This window comes from Hemiscyllium ocellatum, unplaced genomic scaffold (genome assembly GCF_020745735.1).
Source record: "Hemiscyllium ocellatum isolate sHemOce1 unplaced genomic scaffold, sHemOce1.pat.X.cur. scaffold_365_pat_ctg1, whole genome shotgun sequence".
NCBI classification, from domain to species: domain Eukaryota; kingdom Metazoa; phylum Chordata; class Chondrichthyes; order Orectolobiformes; family Hemiscylliidae; genus Hemiscyllium; species Hemiscyllium ocellatum.
In genome coordinates, this window is record NW_026868540.1 from 218,581 (window position 1) to 236,795 (window position 18,215).

An 18,215-nucleotide genomic window follows, 5' to 3' on the forward strand; every position below is an offset into this window, starting at 1 on the left:
GCTCCTATCCTCCTGCAGTGTTCCTGAATATAACTGGTCAGGACCAGGAGGTTTTAGAAATACTGCAAAGTCTGAAACATACGTCTATTTATTTCAGCTACGAACACGAAAGAGTGAGAAAATGACTCAATGATGGTTAACATAACAAATTCGAAAACATGTTAATCAGAAGAAGTGACTTCAGAAGAATTCCAGCTATTGTGAAATCCTGAGAATTCTCAGAAATTAATGATCCAAAAAATGAAGGCCATGAAACTGAAAAGGAAATCAACAAGAGAATATACCTGCTTACAAACAGGAACACAAAGACTGCGTCAATCTGCGATCTATATTTCAAAGGAAACAAAATAAAAGCAAGATGAAATGTGGAAATTTATAATTAGGAGAGGCGAGGTCATTGTGGACAACAGGGAAATGGCCAAGAAAACAACCAGTTACTTTGCATCTGTCTTCATGGAGGAAGATCCAGAAAATCACCCAGTAATACCAAGTGATCATATCGGACTCCTGGAGCTAAAGACATAAAGTCAATTCATATCAGTAACAAGGTAGTACTTGAACATGTAGCTGGATTGAGCGTTGCTAAGTCTGACGAAACAGATGTATTTCCTATCAAAATGTCGGAAATAAATCACCAATAGTACTATTAATTGCACTGTCGATGACTGTGTTTTATTTTCCTGCACATTCTGCAGAGGGCAGAAACTATTGTGGATAAACGTGAATCAAGCTCTATAGATGAATGGAAGGGATCCAAACAGATAAAGGGAAAAAGAGGGTGGAGAACTGCAGACCAGTTAAATTAAGAGTTGTCGTGAAACTGTTGGAATCCATTACACAGGATGACATTTTTTGTTATCTAGAAACTAACAGCTACAATGGAGAGAATCAGCATGCATTTCTGAGAGAGAAATCATACTTGATAAACTTCGGAATTGTTTGAAGTAATTTCTTACAGCATCGATAATGGGGAATCAGTAGAAGTGGCATACATTGGATTTTCGGAAGGGTTTCTAAAAGATCTCAGTGAGTTCGTAAATACAATGCATGTGAAGGGAATTTGGAGGAATACATGTAAGTGGGAAGTTAAAGTTTGGTTCGCCTCCATTTAAGAGAGTCAGAACATTGATGTAAAGACATGTTGAAGCAGTTTCACTGCGTGTTGGTGGGACTGTACCTGGAGTATTGTGTACAGTTTTGGTGACCGAATCTCAGAAAGAATATACTGACCACAGAGGAAGTGCAATGGAAATTCTCCAGATTAATCCCTCAGATGGTGAGATTGCCTGATGAGGAACTCGGTCTGTGTTCTTTCGAGTTTCAAACAATGAGAGGTGGGTCACAGTGAATTTAGAAAATTCACAAAATATATGACAACTTGGAAATTAACAGAACACTTCCCTCGCTGCCTATTCCACATTCAAGGCAAATAATGGCAGGATCTGGGACAGGCCAGTTAAGGCTGCAATAAGGTGGAAAACTTCACTTGGAGGGGACTAACTAACACAGGGGCATGGAAACCTACTGACAGGCAAGATTAGGGAGAATCTCCAGATATTCTCCAAGTGTGTCCAGTGGAACAGAATAACCAGGGAACAGGTAGGACTCATTAGTGAGTTGCCAAGTCGCAACCAAATCAACTTTAGTGGTAGGAGACAGACGGTGGTGGTAGAAGGCTGATGTGCGATTGGAGGCTAGTATCCAATGGTGTACCTCGAGGATCAGTGCTGTGTCTCTTAATATTTCTGATTCGGAAGTGTTGGTGTTGCACTGGGGTGGACAAAGCTAAAAATTGCATAACACCAGGTTATAGTCCAAAAGATTTCTTCAGCGGCACTAGCTTTCGAAGTGCTTATCAAAGCGCACAACCACCTGATGAAGAAGCAGCGCTTCGAAAGTTCGTGCCTCCAAATAAACTTGTTGGACTATAAGCTGGTGTTTCCTGATTTTAAACTTTATCATAAAGGATGCAGCTGTGAATATGGACGAGGGGTGGGGGTGCCATAAGTAAGTTTGATACAAAGATTAGCCGGGTGGTTGGCAGTGAGAAGGAATGTCTTATGTTATAGGAAGATACAGATGGAATGGTCAGATGGTCACATCAATAGTAGATGGAATGTAACCCTGATAAACATGAGGTCATGCACTTTGGAAGAAGGAACTTGGCAGGGAAGGAATCAATGAATGGCAGCACAATAGGATGCTCAGAGGGTGCTTCTCCACATATTCGTGACAGTGGCTGGACAGGGTAACACACAATTTGAGAAAGCGTACGGGAGCGTAAACACAGCCTTCACACATCGAAGCATAGATTATAAGAGCTATGTGGAACTTTCGTTAGCCAAGATGGAATACTGTGTGTAGCTCTGGGAGCTACATTAAAGGAAGGATGTGAGTGCACTGGAGGGGGTGCAGAGGGGATTCACCAGGATGTTCCCTTGGATGGAGCATATCAGCTATGGAGAGAGGCAGGATAAGCTCGGGTTGTTTAGTTTGGAGCAGAGAAGACTAAGGGAGGCGTGAATCAGGAGGATAAGATTGCGAGGGACATGGACTGGCTGGACAGACAGCAGCTGGTCCTTTTAGTCAAAGGGACACACTTTTGAAGTGAAGGGTTTGAGGCTTAGTGAGAATTCGAGCACTGTTTATCACACAAAGTATGTTGGGGTCTGGGATGCACTTCGTGAGAGGGGAATTGTCATGGTTACGTCAAAACCTAGAAAATGCATGCTTGTGCACTTGAAATGCCATAAGATTCACAGCGACCGGTTTTGTATTGGAAAGTGGGGCTAATGTAGACCGTGCTGTATTTATGATAGTGCAGAGTCTGTGCTTCTGTGATTCTATGGCTGTGAAGCGTCAATCATTCAGTAGATTAAGATAGGAATTAATCAGTTTCTGAAGAATATCTTATCAAATTGTATAGGATTGAACTTGTAATATCTTCTGAAAATACGTCAATGGCAAAATTAATAGAAAAAGGTGTAGCTTCCTTACAGTCTGATACCAGGCAATTGAGGACAGGGAAATAGCAGATCAATGGAGCAAATACTTCAGTTATGCCTTCACAGAAGAAGAAAACAAAAACAAAAATAAAATTTCCTCACAATACGAGGGAACTTTAGCCTGGTGAGAAAAAGGGAATGGAATGAAATTATCCACTAAAACGTTTAATAGAAAATATTGGACTGAAATTAATGGGCATAGACAAAGTCAACAGAGGTTTATGAAATAGGAATCATATTTGAGAAAACGGCTGTTAGCAAAATTATGGAGAAGGTATCAACGCAATACGATTGGAATCTCAGAAAGATGTTTGATAAAGCCCCAAGCCTTTTGTGTAAATTCGAATCCTATGGGACTGGGGCTAATATATTGTTTGTATTTTAGAATGGGAGAGCTGGCAGGAAACATTGAGTAGGAATAAAACCATGTTTTTTGAATGGAAGGCTTGGAGGATATAACAAGGATCGAGATTTGGCATCCAGCTATTACCAATACACATCACATCTTTGGTTGAGGAGCTCAATTGCAATATTCCCAAGTCTGCTTGCAACACTAAATGATATCAGCTTGTGGTTGGATGAGGAGGATGTAAAAAAGGCTCCGAGGTGATTGAGACAAGTGCAGTGACTAGGCAAATACCTGACAGATGGAGAGCAATGCAGAGATGAGAGGTTGTGTACTTTGATAGGATCAATTGAATGGCAGCTTATCATTTGAAAAGGGATTGATTGAAACATGTTGATCTATAAATGAACTTAAGCTGCATTTTTGTTTATTTCTGCGCAGCCTTCTGAGTCCATGTAGTGCAGTGAGTTCTGAACACGGAAATCAATACTGGGAATGGCATTGGCACGCTGTATACAGTCTACATAGACCCAGCATGTGGGAGCTGTAACATTGAACAAAATCTGGATCCCCCTGTACACCAGTCACTGAAAGCAATATTGCAGGAGCAGAAAACAAGTAGGAAGATAAATGGTTTATTCACCTTCATTTCAGGGGGATTGAGAATACAGAAGTAAGGGTCATTTACTGCAACTGTACAGGGCCTTGGTGAGACCCCATCTCGAAAATTGTGCACTGTTGTTTGCAGTTTTGGTATCTTACCTAATAAAGGGCAACCCTGCCATTGAGGGAGTGCAGTGAAGGATGACCAGACTGATCTCTGGGATGACAGGTTAGTTGTGGGAGCAGAGTTTGGGGTGACTGGGCTTTAGGAAAATGTGTGGAGAGTTCAGTGAGATATATAAACCTCTGACAGGGTGTGACAGCTTTGAAGCAGGGATGATAGTTCACTTTATAGAAAACGGTTCACGAATCGCATTGCAGTCAAGTCGTACTTTTTGTCAGAGAACTCCCTATTTATTGATGGGCCGAAGGCACTATATTTCATAATGTTTAAACATATTTTGAGATATGAACATTGTGTGGGGAAAACTGCATTGAGGAGATGTTCGGCCATGAACTAGCATGGAGAAAGCTCAATGTGCTGAATGACCTCCTCCTCTCCCGATGTTTCTGTGCAATCTGTGGGAAAGCTCTGTGCAAAAGCCGTGGCGGCACAGTGATTAGCACTACTGTCTCACAGCGCCAGTGACCCGGGTTCCATTCCCGAAACATGCGACTGACTGTGTGGAGTTTGCACATTCTCTCCGTGTCTGCGTGGTTTTCCCCCGGTTTCCTGCCACAGTCCAAAAATGTGCAGGTTAGGTGAATTGGCCACGGTAAATTGCCCGTAGCGTTAGGTGTAGGGGAATGGGTCTGGGTGGGTGCGATTCGGCGGGTCGGTGTGGACTTGTTGGTTCGAAGGGCCTGGTTCCACACTGTAAGTAATCAAACCAAATCTAAATGCCATCACAAGCTCTCAGATGTTAGGAAGGATGTCTATGCAGGGTCAACAGGACTGTGTTTCCCATTCCCTTTCCTTTAACGAGGTTGATGCCGGGTGTTCTGTCAAGTTTTATCCTTTAAGACCTCAGAGTAGTTTGATACGAATGAGTGTCTCACTTGGCCGATTCAGGGACCATGTCTGTGCGTCTGGAGTCACTTTTCGCCTGACCAAGAAAGCACAGGAGATTGACTTCCTGGAAGTATATTGGTGTAGGAGATCGATGTTTACAATCAACATTGGACACAAGATCACTGTTACTGACACCAGATTTTAGGTCTCGATATTTTATTAATTATTTTTAACTTCCACCAGCTGCCAAAGCATTGGCCTAGTCTGGATTTGCAATCCAATGATATATCCACTACAGCACCATCTCCACATGGGGATCTATCGGAAACCACACTGACCTGATTACTTCGGTGCTACTTGACAGCTCTAAGAAAAAGTATTCCCACCAATTTGACTGTCATGATTCGACTGAGGGTGTGGTAAAAGGTCCGATTGTAATTATTCTCCTATTCACGGACTGGGCATAGCTGAGTAATTTTCTATATTGCCAGAGAGATGTCAGAGTTGGAGCTGGAATGAAACAACTTCCCCAGGAACACGGCTTGTTGTGCAGCACAAATCTTCAGTCCTATTGCAGGAATGGGGTCAGGGCCCATTGCCTTTGTCGTATCTACTGTGTTCAGCTGTTTCTTCACGTCACGGGCAGAAAATCGAATTGTTTGAACACTACCATCTGTGATTCTGTGGGAAACATGATGAGTGTAAGGTGGATCATCATTCACTCAACACGTCTGGCTGAGGATAGTGCAGACACCACATCCTTGACTTTTTTCATTGACGTACAGAGCTGTTCCGATATTTAGGATGAGAATATTTGTGGAGTACTCTGCTCCAGTAAATTGTTTAATAGTCCATCGACATTTATGTTTGCATTTGGCAGGACGACAGAGCTTAGGTCTGATCTGTTAGTCTTGGGATCATTTCCCCTCTCCATCAGACATTAGTTCTGCTGGTCGGAATTTAACCAGTTGATTGCAGTAGCTTTAATGGGTTGTCAACAGGTTTAGGTTCACGTGATTCGACCCTGGCATGTTCACCCACACTCATCACTGAACTATGGATCGGCTTGATGGTAATGGTAGAATTATCATCAGGAAAATGTTACAGATTGTCGTTGAATACAATTCTGTTTCTGCTGCTGCTGTGGTCTACAATATCTACAATTCAATTCTACTGACTGTCCCCCAGTTCACACCGAGACCCATTCACCCATCAGCCCTGTATTCAGTGACCTAACCTGGTTTCTGATGCGGTAACACTTGCATTTTCATATTCTCATTCTGCTGAGGGCCTCTTCATGGTGTCACTCCTCTAATTTGTTACTTTAACTGAATCCATTTAAAGTAATGATCTAAATCGTTTCTCTTCCACAACGTCAACTTCTGTATTTGAAGTGAATGTGTTCCCCTCTGTTATTCTCCCTGACCATGATTAAGAGTTCTGTAGTGTCAGTGATGCCAGATTTATGAAGTTTCAGAGTCAAGGAACTTGTGCACCATGCGTTATTGTTCAGTTCCCAGTGTACGGCTCTCCATGTTGGACAGGATGGTTGAGCATCTTTGACGTACTTCTTTGGAAATTTTCCAAAAACAGAAATTGCTTAAGAAATTGCTGAAGATGTTGCAGCATCTTCTGGAATGAATGCAGTGTTAAACTTTCAGGTCCAGTGACCCTCGACAAAGATCTCCGTTTCTCAAGCAATTTTGGTATTTTTATTACCAGTATCCATAGTTAGTTGTTTGTGAAAGTTTGTTCTTTGCCTATTCACTTCTGAGGGAGCTCAGCAGGTCTGTCAGCACCTGCAGAGACAGAGAAACGGCATTAGAATTTCAAGCCCAGTGTGACACTTCTTCACAACTGAAAAGCATTGGAAACTTGGCTTTTTAATCCCTTGCCAGAGGTGGGGGATAGGTGACAGGGAAAAGAGGGCGTGACAAAGATAAACCGGCTTTTAGCAGCGGTGAATGTGAAGATGATATAAAATGGGTTTAAATTAAAGTGTGAATGGGGAAAAGAGTTCTCTGTATTGAGTGCAAGATAAAGAAGACACAATCACACAAGGTCATAGGAGGCCAGGAGGGAGAATGTTGACTATGTGGCATTATAAAGACCTGGCCATAAATACGTTTTCACTGTCGAGATCATCACCCCCTTTAGACAAAGGATATCAGGTGCTTGCCTTCTTACTGGCACTAGTAAGCGTTTCATGCTGCCTTAGTATTGTAATAGGGAGAAAAACAAATCACAGTATGAAGTTTGGGCTGAGTATTGTTTACCCTAGTTTCAAATTTGCAGTATTTATCTTTAACTGCTTGTTCTTAAAGTTAGTATTGGATGGAGTGTAGAAGGTTGAGGGATGACATTATAGAAGTATCTAAAATTATGAGAGATATGGATAGGGTGAATAGCCAAGGTCTTTTCCACAGGATGGGGGAGTTCAGCCCTAGATGGCATTGGTTTAAGGTGAAAGAGGGAAAATTCACAAGGGAGGCAGGGGCAGTGTTTTTCCACAGCGGGTGGTGTGGGTATGGAATGAGCTGCCAGAGGAAGAGTGGTAGATCCATGTACAGCTGCAACATTTAAAACTCATTTCGACAAATATACGGATGGGAAACATTTTGAGGCATATGGGCCAAACGAAAGCAGATGGGACGAGGTTAATTTGGAAAACCTGGCCAGCACGGACATTTAGAACAGCTTCACGCAGGTTCACAATGGTTTTGTGAAAGTGAAATTATACTTTGCCCTACAAAATCATGCAAAGTATTTCTGCAGATGCCTGAGAATGTAACAAGCGGACTTGATAAAGGGGATCTGGCAGACACCAAGCTTTCCAGAGTTTTTCCACAAGTTTTACAAAATAAAATTTCTTACACAAGATAGAAGCTCGTAGGATGATGGGGAATGTATTAGCACGGGATGATGATTGGTTAGCACATAGAAATCGGAGAGTCAGGAGAATGAATCATCAATATAAAGGTGGATCTGCTGGAGGACCACGGCTATCAGTCCGATGGCATCAGTTATTTACACTCTATACTGATAGTTTGAAGGAGAGAGCTGAGTGAAATATACATCCGAGTTTGAGAACAACACTGAGAATCAAAAGGCAGGCTGTTATTTAATGGAGAGGACTTCCACAAAAAGAACAGTACAAAGGGATTGGAGTGTTCCTGTGTATGAAACATAAAGTCAGCATGCGGGTGCAGCAAGTAACTAGGTTGTTTCATTAGCCGGCTTCCAGGGATGAAAGGGCTATGTTAGTGAGAATCTCTAAGATTGTAAGGCGATTATACATTGGGGTTTAAATAAATGAGGAGTGATACTGCTGAAAAATACAAGACACAGAAGGGACTTGAGAAGGTAGATGTGAGACGTTGTTACCATTCCTGAGTGGAGTCTTGAACTCGAGGACATAGATACTGAATATGGAATATCAATTTCTATCTGAGATACAAAGTGATGTCTTCTGTCAGACGGTAGTGAATGCCTGGAATTCCCTAACCCGGAGAGGTGTGGAGCGATACAAGGAGTCGGCGAGAAAGTGGAGTTAGACCTGGAGTAGATCAGCCATATTCGTATTAAATGACTGGGCAATCTTGAGGGGCCGAATAGCCTACTCTTGTTCCTATTTATTAATTTCACGTGCTATGCTTTTGAAAAGTTACTGGTTATTTTTCCGGAAGTTGTGTTGTGTAATGCTGCATTTGGGTGAGCAGAGGATTTGAGTTAACCTGGGTAGGGTATGGGGCTGTATTCACAGTAAATCTGGCTCTGTAACATGACCCACATCTGGAGCAGACTTTGCAGAAAGGGGAAGCCTGGAAACAGGGATTGGGAGTGAGTGTCACTTCCTGACCCAGCCTGGATTTTCCAAGTACATTTCCAAAACTGCACCCAACCATCAGAGTGTGGCCTTGATCTGCCCCTGTGTAGCACATCCCAAGAGCTGAATGGAACATCAGAACATGGGGCTGCAGGACACGAGGGGGCCATTCAGCCCTTTGACACTACTCCACCAGTAAATAAACTCGTGGCGTATCTCATTGTGGTCCCAGCTGCACTTTTCTCTCCATGCACCATTATCCCTGATTCACCTGTCTATGGACAATCAGACGAAGCCAGCCTCGATATAATATAACGATTCAGCCATCCCAAACTTCTGGGAAAGCGAATTCCCACTTGAACGAATTCGCACTTTGTGATTTTTTTTTCTTACTCCAGTTGTGACTGAGAATGGAGGATGTAACTCTTTCCTTTCCTAGTCCAACTCTCCCACGGCTCACAACAAATGTTAAATGTAACCAGGTTGGTGATATTGCCGATGGTAAAAGTCTCAGACTGGGTCAGGTTCAGTGATAAGAACACGTCAGGCAGATTTCTTTAGTCAGCCACAAGTTATTAACAGAACTAACGGAGGAGTATGTTGGATCTGTGGGTAACACTGCTGCCTCACATCACCAAGGAGCTGGGTCTAACTCCAACCTCAGGCGACCCTCTATGTGGAGTTTAAACATTCTCTCCGTGTCTGTGTGGGTTTCCTCCCAGTGCTCCAGTTTCCTTCCACTGTCCAATCATGTGCAGTTTGAAGTGGATTGCCCATAGTGCCCAGGGATGCGTAGGTTAGGTGGGTTAGTTATGGGAAATGCCGGGTTACAGCAATAAGATTGGGGGCCAGGTCGAGTTGGGATGCTGTTTGGTGGGTCAGTGTGGACTTAATGGACGCAATGCCCTGTCTCCACACTGTAGAGATTCTATGAAAATGACAATAAATTTGAACTATACAAACACCCAGTGGGTACATACCTAATCCACTCTCCTGGAGGTCTTGTATGTTTCATTTTCATTCCAAGAGTAACCTGTTAAAGCCTTCATAATATAAGCCCTTTACCCCAGGAATACGTGAAATGAAATATCTCTGAACTGCTTCCAATGTAATTACATCCTATCTCAGATAAGGAGACAAAAATACTAATCTCACAGTCAGATCATAATGTTTATAATTGTTTTCTCAAAGTGGTGTGTGAGTCTTTGGAACACGCTTCCCCACAGAGCATTGGAGGCAGAAATATTGAATATTTTTCAGGCACAGATGGAAGGTTAATAAATAACAACAGAGTCCATGATTATTGAGGAATGGGCAGCAATGTGCAGTGTGGGGTAAAATGTAGACAGTGGTATCAAATAACACAGCTTCAGAACCTCCAGGAATGTAATGCAAAATGAAATGATAATATTGATAAAATGTTAAGGGAGAATACAAGATGGTGGCGATCCAGAAGGTCTGATTGCTGGGCGCTGCATCAACACACGGGCAAAGTGCTTCTCTAATCCACCCCATCCCAACCATTTACTTAAAATTCAGCACTAAAAGAGCGACAGAATCTTTACGAATCCCGATTTGTAAAACGGAAATGACAAAACATGGGGAAAGGATCGAGTAAGTCCCAACAAGTGGTGCACCCGTCAGAAGCATCGAGCATGCCTGAGGCCGCTGCTGCAACCCACTCTGCTCGTTCGATCGACCCAGTTATCTCACCAGGCCTTGGTCACTGAGTTCACCAAGTTACGTGAAATGATTGAAGCCATGATTGAAGAAGAGTTCGCCACAGCCACTCTCAGCCGTGCTCCAAAAACATGAGCAGCAACTTGACAGCCTTGGACACAGAACAGACGATGCCAAGGGCCGAACCACAGTGACAGAGACCGTGATCGATTCCTCCCGGGAGAGGATCTTTGCCCCTGAAAAACAGGTCTGCACCTTAACTGAACAAGAGGACGACCTCGAGAACAGGGGTAGGATGAAGAATATTCACATCGTCGGTTTGCTGGAGCGGACAGAAGGTGGTCAGCTGGTGCGTTTGTTCAAGAACTGGCTGCAGTGATTCCTTCACTTGGAAACTGAGGAGGGACGGGAGAAGACTGAGACAGTTCATTGGGTTACAGCACGGAAGTCAGACTCAGACCAACACCTTCATCCTGTCCTTGCGCGATTACATAGTTATGGGGACAAACAAAGTCTGATGGAAGCTTTCAGAACCTAGTGGAAGGATCCAATGTGTTTATGTCACGAGAGCTCCAGGATTATGTCCTTTCTGGATTTTTCAGTGGCGGTGATTCAGGAATGAAAATCTTTTGATGACATCAAAAGAAGAGTAAGGGAACGCTGAATTCAGTAACCCTTACGGTACCCAGCGGTGCTCCGTATTGCTTTCAATGGATCCACGAACTCGTCTGATTCTCCAGAGAAAGCAAAAACTTTGTGGACATTTTAAAGTAAGCTGGATATTTAGATAATCATGTTTATCCTTAAAGAAATTTTATTGGATTTTTCTGGTATTAACCAGTGCTACGTTATAGTCGGGGATGGGTAGAGTACTCATTTTTAATTCCTTCATTAGTATTAGTACACTTTTTTCTTTCTTTGCTTGTGTCTGGGGTGCAGCTCAAGGTGGAGGGAGTTACAAAGGTAGTTGTGATGACTTAGTGCCGAACGAAGGGCAGTTTTTGTTGTTAATTGCCTTGAATTCCATATTGGTAGCGGGCAGAAGATAACGTTGTAAGATATGTCAGCATCCCCAGTTTGCAGGGATGGGGTCCAGGAGAGGTAAATTCCCCTTTCGAGTGTCATTGGAACTTTGGATTTTATTTCGTTGTTTGTTTTTTTATGTGTTTAGCTTTGGAAAGTTTTGAGAGCTTGTTAGTTGTAGTGGTTTTAGTTTGTAAAGTTTTAAGGCTCTACGAGTTTTTTTTGCATTAATGATCAACGATGTGTAATTCGATGTGAAACTCTAGAGTTGAAATGTTGCTACAGTGTGTTATGGATAATGATGTGCTTAAATGGGTACCTGGAACATTAATGGGGGGGTGCACCTGCCACTCAAGAGGAAAAATGTACTTTCTCGTCATAAAACAGAGAGGGTGGATGTTTTCCTATTTCAGGAGATGCACCTTGATGACAAGGAACAGTTGACGTTACAGCAGGGCGAGTTTGATTGGGTTTATTTCTCGTCTTTTAATAGTAGGAATAGGGGAGAAGCCATACTACTTAGGAAGAATCTTCCATTTAGAACATAGAACAGTACAGCACAGAACAGGCCCTTCAGCCAACGATGTTGTGCCTACCACTGATCCTCATGTATGCACCCTCACATTTCTGTAACCATATGCATGTCCAGTAGTCTCTTAAAAGTCCCCAAAGACCTTGCTTCCACAACTGCTGCTGGCAGCACATTCCATGCTCTCACAACTCTCTGTGTAAAGAACCCGCCTCCGACATCCCCTCTATACTTTCCTCCTACCAGCTTAAAACTTTGCAATACCTCCCACACAGTTATAGAATATTCTTGAGATTGCTGATTATGGAATGTTCCAGATAATGTTCCAAATAATTCCCAGTTTCAGGAAAATGGCAGTGTCCCAGTGTGTAACACATTAGAGGAAGGAGTAGAGATGTACATTTTTTTAAATCACACACAATTCAAACCATGCTGAGGCCATTCAGCCCTTCAAGTGTGCTCTAGCATTTAATAATATCCCGGCTGATCTGATGGTTTTCTCAGCTCCATGTTACAGGAACATTCAGTCATTCAACCCCCTGGGTTCCTGTCACTGACCAGACAGCACTCAGGCACTTTTACCCCAGTATTTTTTCAATCGCCTTTTTGAGGGCATTTCCCATAGGGACGGACACTCCTAACAATATATTCCATCATCTTTATACTTTCATGCAACGGTCAGCATGCTTTACACAGGCCAAACAAAAATCTACACTTATTTTATGGTTATAAGTATCCCATCACACTTAGTAATTCAGGTTATTTCACTTTTCCCAAAATGCTCCCCCACTTTATCTCATTCACCTGTCCTGCCCTATTTCCCAATTGTAGGTCAAGTTTGTCCCTTCCCGAGTGGCTTCTCTATATATTACTTGTGGAAACTTTCCTGAACAGACTTAACAAATTACATTCCTTCTAAGTCCTTAACCATCTGGAAGCCCCAGTCTATGTTAGGAAAAGTGAAATCACCTATTATAACAACCCTATTGTTCCCGCAAGTCTCCCCAGTCTCCCTGCATATTTCTTCCTCTAATTCCCATTGATGATTTGGAGGCTTATAGTGCAACCACTATAACATCACCATCCCCCTCTAACTACTTTGCACCATTCACCAAACCTCATTGGATATTATCTAAGTTATTTCAACTTTAAATACAGGTGTGGTACCCGCCTTAATCAGTACTATTGGCATTTAAACTGTTTCCATTTGCATCTCTCCATCGCCGTGATTTCCACATCCACGGCACCCCTTGTCAAGGTACAGTGGAGATATGGAGCTGTAAATGGATGGGAGCTGCACATCCTGTCACTTACAACATTGGCTGCAAGTTTCCCCACACTGGGCAGCGATCTAACACAGTGTTACCGAACAGTGAAACAGCCTGGTTTTTTTGTATGAATGAACCAGTGCGGTCTGCACAGCTCCCCATGCTGGACCTTTAGACCAGGATGATAGATCAAGCATTGGTGTGGGCTGCACAGAGTTCCATTCTGGATATTGCTGGTTTGCATTCAGCAGTACGGTAGCCAGATCTACACAGTGCTCCATCCTGAAAGTATCATGGATGGGCTGGTTTTGTGAGTTGGATTGCGAATGTGAGAGAATTAAACATCTGGCAATACCTTTATTTTGTGTTTTCATTCTTGTGATTGGACCTTTCAAATCCTGACTCATCCGGTTAGACCCATCCTTCTGGATAAGTCATGGTGACTGTTGTTACAGCATCTGGGTCTGCAACATGACCAACAAATGGAGCACAGGCTGCAGAGAGAACAGTCTCCGTAAAATGGAATGAGGGAATCATAATTAGATCAGCCGTGGTCTTAGTGAATGGTGGGGCAGGATTGAATGGACCACTAATGCAACTTATCATACATTTCTGTTTGTGCCATGCAAACCCACCTTCTCTCCCATTGTCCCATACTGGTGGGGAGTGAGGCACCTCCTCCTTTTCCTGCGTAACAGGATCCTCGGGCCTTACTAGCCTCCAGATTTCCCTGTTTCCCAGTTTCTAGCAGTTGAGTGATTGCCTCCTGTTCCTGTGTCCCAGTCTCGAACAGTTGAATGACTCCCTCCTGTACCTGTGTCCCAGACTCGAGCTGTTGAATGACTGCCTCCTGTTCCTGTGTCCCAGTCTCGAGCAGCTGAGTGACTCTCTCCTGTCCCTGTGTCTCAGTCTCGAACAGTTGAGTGACTGTCTCCAGTTCCTGTGTCCCAGTCACGCGCAGTTGAGTGACTGCCTCCTGTTCCTGTGTCCCAGTCTCGAGCTGTTGAATGACTGCCTCCTGTTCCTGTGTCCCAGTCTCGAACAGTTGAGTGACTGCCTCCTGTTCCTGTGTCCCAGTCTCGAACAGCTGAGTGACTCTCTCCTGTCCCTGTGTCCCAGTCTCGAACAGTTGAGTGACTCCCTCCTGTTCCTGTGTCCCAGTCTCGAACAGTTGAGTGACTGCCTCCTGTTCCTGTGTCCCAGTCTCGAACAGTTGAGTGACTCCCTCCTTTTCCTGTGTCCCAGTCTCGAGCTGTTGAGTGACGGCCTCCTGTTCACGTGTCCCAGTCCCGAGCAGTTGAGTGACTCCCTCCTGTTCCTGTGTCCCAGCCTTCAGCAGCCGAGTGACTGCCATCTATTTGTGAAAATTGATGTCCTCCACCTGTTCCTGTGTAACAGGCTCCAAGCTCTCTGTGCTCACCTGCTGCTCCGGTGGAATGGAGTTGAGGGACTGAATGGACTCTTCACATTCCTTACAGCTTCTCTTGACTAAAAGCCTTTCTCCTGTTTGTGGAAAACACCATTAAAATCTGAATGATGTATTTTTGTATTTGACTCTCAGTAATTGAGCAAACAAGCTGACTGACAGAATTCAGAACCTGAATAACCTCTTCCTGTTCCCGTGTTATACACTCAAAACTCAACAGAGTCTCAGTGATGTACAGCACGGAAAAGGACCCTTCGATCCAGTCGTCCGTTCTGACCAAATATCCTAAATTAATCTCGTCCCCCTTGCCAGCACTTGGCCCATATCCCTCTAAACCCTTCCCATGCATGTACCCATTCAAATGCCTTTTAAATGGTGTAACTGTGCCTGCCTCCACCAGCTCTTTGGGTGCTCAGTCCATAAACACAGCAGTCTCTCATTGAATGTGTTGTACCTCATTTCCCTTTATAAATCTTTCCCCTCTCACCTTAAACCTTTGTCCTGTAATTTTGGACTCGCCTATCCTGGGGTGACTGTTTACATTATCTATGCCCGTCATGATTTTATAAACCGCTTTAAGGTCACCTCTCAGCCTCAAAACTTGAAAATACTCCCAGCCTATTCAAACTCTCCCTGAAAATCTAACCCTCCAACATCTGCAATATTCTTTTAAATCACTTCTGCATCCTTTCAAGTTTGACAACATCTTTCCGACAGCAGGGAGACCAGAATTAAAGGCAATATTACAAAAGTGGCCAAACCAATGACCTGGACAGGGGCAATATGTCATGCAAACGCATAGACTCAAAGCACGCACCAATAAAGGGAAGATCACCGAGTGTTTTCTTCACTCCGCCATCTACCTGTGAGGGCACTTTCAAGGAACGAAGAACCTGCACCACCAGGTGACACAGTAGCTCAGTGACTTACATTGCTGCTTCAGAGCGCAGCGATCTGGGTTGAATTCTATCCTTGAATGACTACCTGTGTGGTGTTTGCACATTCTCCCTGTGTCTGCGTGCGTTTCTTCTGGGTGCTACGTTTTCCTGCCACAGTACGAAGATATACCGGCAAGTGTAGATTGGCCATGCTAAATTGCCACAAGTACCCAGGGATGTGTGGGCGAGGTGGATTAGCCATGGGAAATGCAGGCTCAGAGGGACAGGGTAGGGGTTTCTCCAGTAGGATACTGTTTAGAGGGTGGGTGTGGCCTTGATGGGCAGAATAGCCTGTTTCGTCACTGGAGGGATTCTATAATTTCATTGGAGTTCCCTTTGAGTGGCAACTTTCGACAGAACTCTACCTACATATCTTGCCCTGATTTGTCTTGCCAAAATGCAACAGCTCACATTTATCTAAATTTAACTCCATCCACCACCCCTTGGCTCACCTAATCAACTTTCTCTCTGTTCTACACCACCAAATTTGGGATTATCTACAAGCTTACAGACCATACATCATATACTCAAATACAAATGATTTGTATAAGTGACAAGAGGCAGTGAACTCACTGTTGACCTTTGTGGCACACCACTGGTCACAGGTCTCCAAGTTCAATGAACAAATATCCAGTGTCACGCCCTGTCTCCAATATTCAAAAAAATGTTGGATCTAAATGGCGAGCTCTCCCTGGATCCCAGGCAGTCTGACCTTGCTAACCAGTCTACCATGTAGAACATTTTGGTTTTCTTACTGAATTCCGTAAAGACAACCTCCACTGTCCTGCCTTCATCAATCATCTTCATCACTTCCTCAAAAAATTCCACTGAGTCAGTGAGACGTGATCTCCAATGTACAAAGCCCTCTTCAGTCCTTGTCTTTCCAAATGCATATACATCCTTTCCCTCAAAACCCCCTCCAACAATTTAGTCACCATTAGCGTCAGGCTCATCGATCTATAGTTACCTGTTTTTTTCCTTACTTTCTTAAATGATGACACTACGTTAGCAGCCCTCCAGTACCATGGCACCTCACCTGTGGAAATCAATGTTACAAATACATCAGCAAAATGCAGAGCAATCTCTTTCGTAGCTTCCCACAAACGTCTGGGATATAACTGATCAGGTCCCAGGGATTTGTTCACCTTTATGTGTTTTAAAATGTCCAACACCTCCTTGTAATATAGACACTTTTCAAGATATTATTATACATTCTTCATTCTCTCGCGCTTGTAACTCCCTCCACATTAAATACTGAGGAGAAATACTCGTTTCATATCCCTCCCATCTCTTGTAGTTCCACATATAGGTAGCCTTACTGAGCTTTAAGGTGCCCTATTCTCTCCCTAGTTAATCTTTTGCCATGAAAAGATTTGTAGAATTTCTTCAATACCTCGTTAACCCTATTTCTGAAGCCCCAATTTGTGTTCACATTTTTCTGGCCCGATTTCCCATTGAGTATACACTTACTGCCCTTATACTCCTCTGGGGATCCACTTGATCTCAGCTCTGTTTACCTGACATATTCCTCCTTCCTTACCTTGACCAGAGCATCAATATATCTAGCCATCCAGCACTCCCTGCACCCACCAGCCTTGCCCCTCTCACTAACAGGAACACGTTGGCTCTGGACTCTCTAAAACCAAGTATTGATGGCCTTGCATTTTCCAACCATCCCTTTACCTGTGAATAGGATATTCCAATCAGCCTTTCACAGGGCTCACCTAACACTTTCAAAATTGGTCTTGTTCAAAGTTAGAACTTTATTGTTTACATCAGGTCTTTCCTATTCCATAACTAATTTAAACATAATATTTATGCGTAACAGACTTGAAATGTTAAATAAACACTTCCTGCTCCTCTGTAACAGGCTCGAGAGGCTGCATGGGATCCTCCTGTCCCTTTATAACAGCCACAAGACATTAAATGACACATCAACCCCTGGATTATAAGCAGCCAATAAACTGTACCTGATGGAGGTCCATCCCTTCTCAGTTACAGAAACAATGAACTCCAGGTGCCCTCTCAGTGACACCTCATACAGCTGCAGCAACAAATCCTTTTATTTTGAATGATTTTGTTGGCAAAATGCGCTAATATTCCAGAGTTCCACCTTTTCAATTAGCAACAGGCTAATATGGACTGAATGGCCTTCTCCTATCCTTCTGTAAGAGACCCATAGGGACAGAATTGCTTCGGCCTGTTCCTGAGCAGCAGTCTCAGTGCTCTGTGTCAAGATTATAAAAGGATTTGAAAACAGGGCACTTAAAACCCAGCGTAGCCTCACACTGGTCAATAAGTATCATACTGTAGGTTAAGGCATCTAGAAACTTGCCCATCCGATGTTTTTTTTATGTAGCTGATCTGTTATTTTATAACTGCTTCCTTTCCTAAACAGAGTGGAACACATATACACCCCTGCAGTGTTCTGTTAATAATATTGTATGCAAGGAAAAGTAAATAAAAAATTAAAGATTTATGGTCCATCCCTCAGCAACCATCATCCAATCCATCCAAAACCGGGAAATGTTCCCTTTTATAGTGATATGAAAAGTGATG